This window comes from Vespa velutina, chromosome 1 (genome assembly GCF_912470025.1).
Source record: "Vespa velutina chromosome 1, iVesVel2.1, whole genome shotgun sequence".
Lineage (NCBI taxonomy): Eukaryota > Metazoa > Arthropoda > Insecta > Hymenoptera > Vespidae > Vespa > Vespa velutina.
This window is the reverse complement of record NC_062188.1, coordinates 2,741,718-2,754,217: the sequence shown is the minus strand read 5'-3', so window position 1 is coordinate 2,754,217 and position 12,500 is coordinate 2,741,718. Positions and strand designations below refer to the sequence as shown.

At 34.6% G+C, this 12,500-nt stretch overlaps 1 protein-coding gene across 1 annotated transcript in view; it reads left to right on the top strand.

Annotated features, from left to right (window-relative positions):
• Nucleotides 1-12,500, top strand: part of LOC124953373 (aspartate, glycine, lysine and serine-rich protein) — a 206,870-nt gene that overhangs the window by 128,840 nt on the left and 65,530 nt on the right. The window lies entirely within an intron of this gene.

The window sequence follows — 12,500 nt, the reverse complement described above, 5'->3', positions numbered from 1 at the left end:
ATCGGCAAGCGCGATAACTCATAACTTTATAAACAGACCGCATTCTTTCGTACGTAAGTAAGTACGTAAGTACTTACGTGTACTTTCCACGCGGATCGAACTGGCCTGCAAATATTTTATAAATGCAAATTATATGCGTGATTTTCGGAACTAACGCATTAATAATGAGGAAAAAAAAAAACAAGAAAAAGAAAAACAAAAAAATACGAAATATATCGACTTCTACGTTTGACCTCTCACATTTGATTTTTCCATCGAAATAAATACTTAATTTACGTTCGAGTTTTATCATTGTCGATCGCGATACCGATACAATTTAACTTTAAAATACGTAAAAGTGGTGTCTCGAATTTAAACGAATTAAAAAAAGAAATAAAAAAAAAACGATTGATCTCTCTCTCTCTCTCTCTCTCTCCCTCTCTCTGTCGTCATCCATTAATTCGTTTTTCTATTTTCTTTTTCTTATTCTATCATCATTCTTTTTTTCTATCTATAAATCAACGAACCCAATCACAAAACGATCGTGTCCCATAATCTAAAATGATAAAAGCAATATCAATGCAAAATTAATCTACTTAATAAAACGTTGCAAAATTGATCCGTTCACCGTACATCCGTATCAACATTTAGATATATCTTTATCTCTACAAAAGGCTTGATTAAACGATTAGATACACTTACATCATGAATGAACCTCTTATCATCAAAGAGATCGTATTAAAATCATCTCGTCGGGCTAAGTAATACAGCTGTTATTTATCGTAAGGAGAAGGTACGAAACGAATAAGAATAAGACGAATAAGAAATAGAAGAAGAAGAAGAAGAAGAAGAAGAAGAAGAAGAAGAAGAAGAAGAAGAAGAAGAAGAAGAAGAAGAAGAAGAAGACGTTCGATACAAGTATGGGGCAACGACCTATAGAGATGGCCGCTCCTACCGGAAGCGAATCGAAACCGATCCTCTTGTCCCTTAACAAACCTTCTCTCTCTCTCTCTCTCTCTCTCTCTCTCTCTCTCTGTCTCTCTCTCTCTCTTTCTTTCTCACACTTTCTTTCTTTAGATCGTTTTAGACACGAGTTGTAAAAGGGGAAATCACGGTGGTTGGGGGTGGAATGGGATGGGTGAAAGGTATGGCATGAGGTAGGGTGGTGAAAAAGGGGAGAGAAGGAGGATAGGGATATCGTAGAAAACACGTTCGTACCTTTCAATACCTTCGTAACACCTCATAGATCAACCAAGTCGATACTTTTTCATTTCTTTTATCAAATCTCTCTCCTTCTCTCTCTCTCTCTCTCTCTCTCTCTCTCTCTCTCTCTCTGTCTGTCTTATTCGCTAATTCTTTCATTAACTTCTCTCTTCTTCTTCTTCTTCTTCTTCTTCTTCGTCTACATCTACTATTTCTACTTCTTCTTCTTCTTCTTCTTCTTCTTCTTCTCCTTCTCCTTCTTGTTCTCGTTCTTCTTCTTGTTTTTCTTAAAGCGGATGACCGGGCAACGGCCGGATCACAGCTGCTGTTCATGCCACGAGAATACTAGCTCGCTATCGCGAGTAGCTCGCGAGCTACTTAACTACACTAGGGCCGTTGGTTTTAAGCTACCTTCTATATGTATATGTATATATTCCATATGTAAAATATTTATATGTATTTACGTATATATGTATGTATATACGTATGTATACGATGGGTGAACCGTCCGCGGCATACCGTGCCGCTATCAATTAGATTAGAGGATTTATTCGCGGTTATCCGGGCTACAAAGTCGCGTATCGCCTATGCCAACTCGAGCGTATAGAGACTATACCTGCATATATATTGGCAAACGTGCCTACATACATATGTACACGTTTTACCGATCTACGTGCTCGTTTCGCGCCTATCTCTTTATTGGGGAAAGATCGTTCATCTTTATATATATCTAATTATTTATTTGTTTATTTACATATATATATATATATATATATATATATCTTATATGTATCTATATATATATACATATACGTATATATATTTTTTTTACATGTATATGTATACATATATCCATTTATATATATATATATATATATATATATATATATATATATATGGATAGTAGATATACATTATATAGGTACACAAAGATGAACAAGAGATAAAGAAAAAGCAAAGAGTAGAAAAGACACGTGCTCGGTGAAGCAGCTATACCAAGTAGATTCGCTCGTTATACCATGAGTTATTTATTATATATGAGAGACAACGAGAAAGACAGACAGAGAGTGAGAGAGAGAGAGAGAGAGAGAGAGAGATTCTATACGAAGATGTCTCCGCGATGTCAGGACGTATCGACTGAAGAATTTCTCTATACATTATCGTTTCTCTTGCAAAAGATACGTCATCGATTTCCCCCCCTCTCTCTCTCTCTCTCTCTCTCTCTCTCTCCCCCAATCCATCTTTCTTTATCTATCTATTTCTTTTAATTTTTTTTTTTCCTTTCGTTTTAATATGCGAACATCCGATCGCATTCGAGCGAAAAGATAGTATGATTTCTTTTCGTGAATTCTCTTCCACAAGCTCCATAGATATTATTATCGTCATTATTATTAGCATAACTTGGATGTAGGAGATTAATGTTAACGAGAGCATATCCTGCTGTTTGCTTCTTTCTTCTTCCATTTCTTTCTTTTCCTGTTTTTCTTTTTGTTCCTTTTTTCTTCTCTTATTTATTTATTTATTTATTTTTGCTTTTTTCTTTTTCTTCTTCTACTTCTTCTTCTTCTTCTCTTCTCCTTTCCAACGTGCGTAGGAGACGTACATTCCTTCTGTGCATAAAACAAATCGACCGATTCGCAGGACAGGTAGAACATATACTTACACCTACCTATATATATATATATATATATATATATATATATATATATATATCGCGATTAAGCGTGTCTAACGCGCTTTCTCCGTGTGCACGAGATCACGCGAAAAGGGAAGCCATACGTTTTCCTAGGAACCCGTTATCGTCGTATTCGCGCTGCTGCTTCCTCGATATGATCGAATTAATCGAATCGCGACGTTGCTCGAAAGAGACCGATCCGATGATTCTCTTTCTCTGTCTCTCTCTCTCTCTCTCTCTCTCTCTCTCTCTCTATTACTCTAAACTATTTATTCATCCCTTTTCTCAGACACCTTGGTACACTTCTCTTACTTATTAACACAGCACGCGCATACCACTTAGATATCTGTCTTCCTTGTGAATTTATATTTAGATTTTACATAGGTTCTCGATTTATGTTTTGTGAACCAATTGAGTAATATTGAATTGTTCATACGTATATATAAATAATTATATAAAAATATATTAAATAAATATACTCTCTCTCTCTCTCTCTCTCTCTCTCTTTTTCTCTGTAATATAAACGATATAAGATTTTTTTATATAAATATATGTAATTTATATAGATTTGAAAATTTTTATTAAAAAAAAAAAAAAGGTCTATCGATTTGAACGTTCTATAATAATAATTCTTATTTTAAATCGATTTTTCAATATATTTATATTGAAATATATTTTCTTAGATTTTCTTTGAATAGTCGCATCCATTGATTTCTTGTTTTTTTCACATTTTCTCTTTCTCTTTCTCTCTCTCTCTCTCTCTCTCTCTCTATTTTTCTTTTTATTTATTTTATCGTTCTCTCTGTACTCCGTTACCATGCCGTGTCACTTTATTGCCAACGGCCGATCTTATTTCAGCCGCGGTGAAGGGCTCCAAGTTATCGGGAGCTCGCTAGTCCACTGCCCTTTCTTCCTTCGTGTATTTGATTTTTTTTTCTTTTACTTCCATCGAATGAAATATATATATATATATACATATATTTATTTCAATAGAAATAGATGCCATATAATTCACGAATGAAAGGGATAGTAACATAATTAAAAAAAAAAAAAAAAAACGAATCAATCAAGAAATTTTAATCGTGCGATTAGACGAATTTCGATGTCGCGATTGTGATCGCAAAAAAAAAAAAAAAAAAAAAAAAAAAAAAAAAAAGAAAAAGAAAGAAAGAAAAAAAGAAATGGATAAAAATTCAAAAAGTATCGAGACCATTAATCGATCGATCGAATAATAAATTTTTGTAAATGATTTATCGAATTGTCGATCGGCAAGCCTATCGGAAATATTCGTATTCGGCAAACTGTTAAGAAAGTAGAAATTCAATGAGAACATAAAGGATAATAATTATTCATTCGGTATTTGTCAGTCGGCATTCACGAGGACCTCTTTGTATCTTCTTGCCGCTGTGTATCGTGTCATTTTATTGCCACGACGTGATCGTCTTACTACGGTCGTGCCTCGTGGTAAAGACGTAAGTACCGTAGACACGATCCTCGAGTTCTAGCTTGCAGCCCGACTACCGAGGCACACTGAGAGAGAAAGAGAGAGAGAGAGAGAGAGAGAGAGAGAGAGAGAGTATCGTGAGGACGTACGGAAGGCGCTCGATCCTCCTCCGATATTTTCCATCCGCGATTCTCTCTCGGATCCTCTCTTCTTCTTTATTTTTTCATCCTCGATCGAGGAAGAAAGAAAAAGAAAAGGAGAGAGAGAGAGAGAGAAAGAGAGAAATATAATAATAGATTCAATATTCGTATCAATTGATTTTACATATTTAACTGATCAAAATGTATTCTATCCTATATAATTGTATTCTAAAATAATTTTGGTTCTTTTTAAGAAGATTAAAAGAAAGAAGAAAGAAATTATTACTTTAATCGAACATTATCTCGATATATTGATATCGTCAATTTCTTGTTTTCCTTTCTTTTCTTTTTTTTTTTTTTTTTTTTTTTTTTTTTTTTTTTTTTTTTTCTTTTTTTCATTTCATCGTAACACTTACAATTATCGAAATGATGGGATTTTACGTATCTACATTTACGACATTGTCAAAATTACAATTAGTTAGAGTGATATCGAATGAATGTCGTTTTGGACATCGGTCGGTCAAGTCCGACGATCGAAGTGAAAACAGAAAAAAAAAAAAAAAAAAAAAAAAAGAAAAAACGAAACAAAACAAAAAGAAAGAAAGAAAGAAAGAAAAAGAAAATTAAAAAAGTCGATAATTCGAAGCGCATAAATGAAATCGTACGTGAAAGTTTTCTCGTCGATGTGTTATCGAGTGATTTTAAATTAAATTAGATAAAACTTAAAAAAAAAAAAAAAAAAAAAAAAAAAAAAAAAAAGAAGAACAGTTTAAAACAAAACAAAAGGAAAGACAGGACAAAAAAGAAAACAGAAAAAAAGATCACATAATTTCTCTCTCTTTCTCTTTCTCTCTTTTGAAAAGAGTTTGGAGAATCGGTACGAGTCAGGCGTGTCGTTCGATAAATCTCAACGAGCAGCGGTGCTCGTAAAAGAGAAATATATGTGTCTATCGTAGTGCGCGACGTGCCTCTCGAAATGCTCCAAAAAGTCTGACACCATACGCGAAATGTTTGGAACGTTTACACGAAGATGAAGATACTTACATGTTACGTACATATATATGTAAATATAGAAACAAAATAAAACAGAGAGAGAGAGAGAGAGAGAGAGAGTCGCGTGTACGAGCCAAAAGAGCGAGCGTGCGCGCGCTCAAGCGTGTGACATGAGTACGCAAATACAAACACTCATATACACCCACATATGTATTACATATATTGCACGTACACATACATATATATATATATATATATATATATATATATATATATAGATCGCATGTACGCACATATATAGAGATATATAATTCACGCATGTGTAGTAAACGTGGATCGGTGTAAAACGTAAAGGCGGATATACAGAGGGATACGGCAGGAAATGATTTGTGTCGTATCTCCTCGTCCGGCCGAACAATACCTCTACTACCGTGACTGACTCATCCTCTGAGCTACGAAATCAAACTCGAAAATGAATCCGCACCTCTTTCTTTCTAAAGTCTATGTGAAAAAAAAAAAATAGATAGAGATAGAGAAAGATAGAAAGATAGGGAGAGAGAGAGAGAGAGAGAGAGAGAGAGAAACAATGTAAACATTTTTTCTCAACATTACTTAAGATTTCTTTAAACGTCATTCGACGGATATATAGATATATACACGTTTTAATTATAAAGAAGTATTAATTAATAAAAAGAAAAAACTTTCAAAAGAATGAATATAATAATCGGAATATATTCAAAACGATCGTTAATTTAAATTTACGTACTCATTCATGAAACTTACTGGATATAAAAAATCGATAGAATATTAAAAATCGATAAAATATATAACTCGTACATACCATATTTTACATACATATCAGGTTTCTGTTTAAAATATCAACGTCATAGATTGACCAACAACTTATGATATTTAAGAATATTTTTTTTTTTATATGACAAAAAATTTAATTGCAAAATTCTCTGAATTAAATAATATTAGAAGGACACGCATAGAAACACATATACATGCGTGTGTGTGTGTGTGTGTGTGTGTGTGTGTGTATGTGTGTATGTATGTATGTGTATATGTTTCACGTTGTGGACATCAAATAGCCATCGTTCTTTTTCCACCAACTTCCCTTTTATTTCCTCGAAGACAATAATATACCATAGCTATTGGATACATAACGTCAAGGTGTAATTACGATCTTCTAATAAGGATTATAGACTCATGAGAAGGAATCGAATAACGAAAGGGACCATAAGAGAAAAAGAGAGAGAAAGAAAAACAGAAAAAGAGAATGAATACGAGAGAGAGAGAGAGAAAAAGAGAGAGAGAGAGAGAGAGAGAGAGAGAGAGAAAAGAAAGGAAAGAGGGTAGCCAGTAGATGATGATCGATATAGCATTGGTATCATCGTAGAGTAATTATGGAAGGATGAGAGAGAGAAAGAGAAAGAGAAAGAGAGAGAAAGAGAGAGTTGGTGGCGAAGAGGAGCTCCGGCCCTCTCGGCGAGTAAAGAGCAAAGTAAAGGGTTCCTGCGGTTGGAGGCGCGTTGTTGCGGTTAAAGCCATAACACGTCACGTCGAAGCTCCAGCCACTTCTTAACTACCCGATTCGCCGCTCTCCTTCGCGAATGGAGCAGCAAGCGAGTGAGTGAGTGAGTTAGTGAAAGAGATAGAGATAGATAGATGGATAGATAGAGAGAAAGAGAGAGAAAGAGAGAGAGAGAGAGAGGGAAAGATAAAAGAAAGAGAAAGAAAGATAGCTGCTTGGTAGCCGACACACAGCACGCATTTATAATATACGCGCTCGGTACGAGAGACGACCGCCGGTCAATTATTGCTCGACACGACCGCAGAACTACGGACAATCCGCGTTTGCCGTCCGTCGACGCGTATCGCTCGAGATTCGCAATACGAGAGTGAGTAAGAGAGAAACAGAGAAAGAGAGAGAGAGAGAGCGAGAGAGAGAGAGAGAGAAGTGGAGGTAGATCGTTCTGCGCCGTGGATTCTCCGTCGTCTTCATCGTCGTCCTCTCGTCGTTCTCGTCGTTCTTCTCATCATTCTCGTCGTCCTCATCGTCCTCGTCATACTCATCGTCCTCATCGTTTTCATCGTCCTCGTCTTTCATAGTCGTCCTCGTCGTTGTAGTCGTCCTCGTCGTCGTCGTCGTCGTCCTCGTCGTCGTCGTCGTCGTCGTCGTCATCATCCTCGTCGTTGTAATCGTCGTCGTAGTTGCAAAGGGCTATTCACGATCGAGTGGACGCTTTCCAATCGTTCCTGTCCATTCAACGTTCAAGATGAAGGATTCTGAGTAATCGTCCGAAGATGGATCACCTGGCTTCCTTAGGTTGCCTTAGAATTCTCCAGACCCAAGAGATCTCTTATAACTTCGTGATTTCCACATTATTTCAAAATAGATTCTTATATCATGTTACTTACTTATATCTTCATCGATTAGATTTTCTTTTTCCATTATCTTGTTCTCTTCCTTTTTATTGCCCTTTTTCTTCTTCTTCTTCTTCTTCTTCTTCTTCATCTTCTATTTCTTTCTTTTTCTTCTTTTTTTTTTTTTTTTTTTTTTTTTTTGGTTTTTTTCTTTTTGTTCTTATTGTTTTTACACGATCAAAGAAAAGTCCTTGCAATCGATTAATTATTTTCCAATACGTCCTTCGTTTTATTTAAAGATTCGTTTCTATGAAACGATACACGTATAGAAAATCCGCTTAAATAAAATTCGTACGAACGTATGTCTTATATGACGTTATTTCCTTTCGATTTTTTTTTTCCTTTTTCTTTTTCTTCCTTTCGTTCGTCATTCTTTTCTCTCTCTCTCTCTCTCTCTCTCTCTCTCTTTTTTTTTCTTTTTTTTCTTTTTCTCTTTTTGTTCTTTCCGAACAAAACAACATCAACAACAACAACAACAACGTTCAATTTATTATTGGGCAAATATTAGATACATATATATATATATATATAATGCTTAAGCTTAGTATCCGGTTGAAGGTATACAATTTATTAATTCTTTTGTTATACGCGAAGAAAGAGAAAAATAAATAACGGGGAATTGATTTATATAGGATTACAATAAGATAAAATGATAAATAAACAATAAGAAGAATGTTCGATCGTGACGTTAATTTCACTTTCCGTGCGTTTCCATTATGAGAGCGTGCGATTGAAAAAGGAAACGATAAAGTAATTAGGTATATACATATATGTACCGTGATATTTTATCGGAGAACGTAATATAATAATGTTTGTGCGTGCATGTTCTTTTTTTTTCCTCTTCTATTTATTTTTTTATTATTTCATTTCTTTTTTCTTTTTTTCTTTTTTTTTTTTTCTTTTTTTTTTTTCTTTTCTTTTCTTTTTCCGTTAATTCTCTTTTCTTCTTCTGTTTTCTTCATTCTCAATATATACGCGCACACACATTTCTCTAAAAGCTGAGTAACGTAAGTAAGCACATATATATATATATATATATATATATATATATATATATAGGATGTTTCAGAAATAGACAGAGAACAAGCTTTAAGATTGTATTTTATACTCTTTACAAGGATGAAAATTAAAAATGTCCGTACGAACATACGTAATCCGTTTCTCATTTCCTTTCTCAGTTATAAACATTCTTTTCATATGTCGACTAACATCGGGACAACGTTAATACGATGGAAAAACATTTTCTCGTCAATTTCTGTCTAATAAAACGTTTTAACAGTTTCAAATGTTCTTGTACCCTGTTAAAAAAAAAAAATAAAAAAAAAAAAAGAAAAAAAAAAAGAAAAAGAAAAGAAGAAAAAAATGTTTATAACTGAAAGAGACAAAACTCGTTTTCAAACGGATTCATGTTCGTATGACTTTTTTCTTCATTCTTAACAGTAATTGAAATATATAAAATATATATATATATATATATATATATACACTAAAGTTTGTCGATCTATTTCTGAAACATCCTGTATAATATATACCAAGGCGAACTGTGGCTTTGATTTAGCCGATTGGCAGCGGTGATCTGGAATATCGCCAGCTATTAAGATCGCGATTATCGATAATGTGTTTCCCATGTAGGTATGCGAGTCACGAGTCGACGCGTTATTCGTTTCGTTCCTATAACCTCCCCTACTCCTTAACTACCCCTTCCCGTCCCCTCTCTCCTTTATTCTCACGATATATATATATATATATATATATATATCCTTCGAATATTGCTAATCTATCTACGAATTATAAAAAAAATCCTAAATACTACGGAATAAACGAAAATGTAGAAAATTAAGAAGACGATCGACGATCGTCACGTTGGATCTGATCTGATCTGATTTGAAAAAAAAAGAAAAAAAAAAAAAAAAGAAAAAAAAAGTATAGAAAAAAGAAAAATAACCAAGAACGTTTATTCAAAACGACAATGATTTTTAACGAATCAGATCAACGTCATCAAAAAAAGAAAAAAGAAAAGAGAAAAAGAAAAGAAAAGAAAAAAAAAAAGAAAGAAAGAAAACTACAAAAAGAGACAATTTTTCTCTCGACAATGATCTATAGATCATCGTATAAGGATGATCTTTTCGTCGGAAAAAAAAAAAAAAAAACAAGGAAAAAAGAAGGAGTCATTAATATTTCTATTTTAAATCTGATCGAACGATTTAAAGATTTCTATAGATCGATTGATTTCAATATAGAGAAACTTTAAATATGTAATAATAATTGTCAATTTATATTATCTCAATGTAATCTTGACGACGATCAAAATCGACATAGTACGTATGACGGAAGTCGAGGAGTCACTGTCGCCATCTGTGACCCTACAAGGCGAAGTAAAATTCTGTCCTCGTACCTCTCGCCGTTAGTCACCAACCACGAGAACAGTCTCCGTTGGTAAGATCGAAATCCTATCCCTCCTCCTCCCCCTCTATCTCATTATTTCACCCTCTCACATACTCTCTCACTCTCTCTCTCTCTCTCTCTCTCTCTCTCTCTCTCTCTCTGTCTCTCTCGCTCTTTTGCTCTCTCTTGCTCTCTCTCTCTCTCTCTCTCTGTCTTTTAAACTTCGTTCTCTTTTCAAGTTATAAGAGCCAGCCATTTAAAAAGGAGCGCGCGAGCGCACGGCTGATCGGTACGACGATAATAATTAATAACGGGCGTTTCTCGTTTATTGCGTTACAAAATAAAGAAAATAAATGTGAGAGAGAGAGAGAGAGAGAGAGAGAAGAAGAAACGGGGTAAAAAAATCGGCCAAGGATGGATCGAGCCGTCGTTCCGGATATCGGCGCCATTAATAATGCCAATTAAAACAAGCTGCGCCCATTGACGGATCAAAATAGGGAGCATACACTCGAAGATTGTTTACAGTTCGATAGGAAAATAAACGAGAAAAAAAGGAAAGAAAGTAACGGGGAAAAGAAATGAACGAAAAAAGAAAAAAAAGAAAAAAACAAAAACGAAGTTAATTGTAAAAGATCGAATATCGATCGTATATCTTATTGATCCTTATCGAGCATCGTCATTTTATTAATTAGATTATATATATATATATATATTGTTTTAATTAGATTACGTACATATTTAAAATTATTGAATGTTTTAATTATATAAGATTATATATAACGTTTTTAATTGGATTATTTATATAAAAATTAATATCCATATTATATAATCGTAATAATATTTTCTTTTTTCTATCGTTCTAATTATTATATCCATTAGAGATATTCTCTAATATTATAAGTATATACGCAATAATACTTAATATTTCGATCGAGTGATTATCCACAAAAAAAAGAAAAGAAAAAGAAACAAAAAAAAAAAAGAAAAACAAAAAAAAAGAAAAAGAAAAAAACAATATTGTCTAATTCTATTCGACAAATTTTCTCCTTTTCTCCTTTTAATTTTATGATATAATCCGATTAAACTATTATTCGTAATATCGTTTAATCTCATCGAGGTAAATTGATTTAGTACCAAATTTTTTTCTCCTTTTTTTTTCGTGAGGAGATAGTGGGAAAAAGGGCGGGAGGGAGAGAGGGAGGGAGGGAGACAGGGAGGTAGAGGATTTACACAGATTATTGCTATAATCATTTCTTAAGCAAATTTCGACGTATTTATTAAATGAAGATATCTTTTATTTTTCACGATTAAAATCGTGACGGTATATGAAATGAGCGAGAATATTATAGTAACAAGAATAGATAGACACAGAAGAGAGAGAGGAAGAGAGAGAGAGAGAGGGAGAGAGAGAGAGAGAGAGAGAAGAGCCGATTAATAACGCAACCAACGTCTAATCCAAGGCAGCTCGATGGGTATGACGAATAGGCCCGTTACTCGAGTCCGTGCTTGGCTTTTGGCTGCCTGGGACCTCTCTCTCTCTCTCTCTCTCGCTCTAGAATTCTGCACCCTCTCAGTCGTAGTAGTAGAGGAAGGGGGTCGAGGAGGGTGGCAGATTGATCCGTCACGGAGCGCGAGCACAATCACCCCCATTAGACATTATGTGCCTCCCGACCACCGCACGACGACGATCGCACGTGAGCTCTCTCTCACACACACACACACACACACATATACACTCTCTCTCTCTCTCTCCCTTGCGCACGCGTGTATGCACTACCGAATTGCAGTACCAATTCTCTCTCTCTCTCTCTCTCTCTCTCTCTCTCTCTCTCTCTCTCTCTCTCTCTCACACGCATGTATTCGGTGTTTCACTCTCCTGAGCTATGATACTTGCACTGATCTACTGGCTCTACTAGCCGCAACGACGATACGAGGATGCTTGAATTTGTGGCAAACAGCAATAGCAGCTACTGTTCTAACTGCTATGATCGTATTCAGTAAGAGCTACGATCAACTCCGATGAACGTACTGACCACGTTGATTCGTTCCTTCTAAAGGTATTTCTTTTTCTTTTTTTCTTTTCTTTTCTTCTTCCTCTTCTTCTTCTTCTTCTTCTTCTTCTTTTATATAAACTCGATAATACGTTTGGTATTATTAGATAATTCGTATTCGATAATACAAAAATTTGTTCACGTTGATAAACGATTTCGCGATTTATACGAATGAATTTAATATTGAATTTATTGTTCGA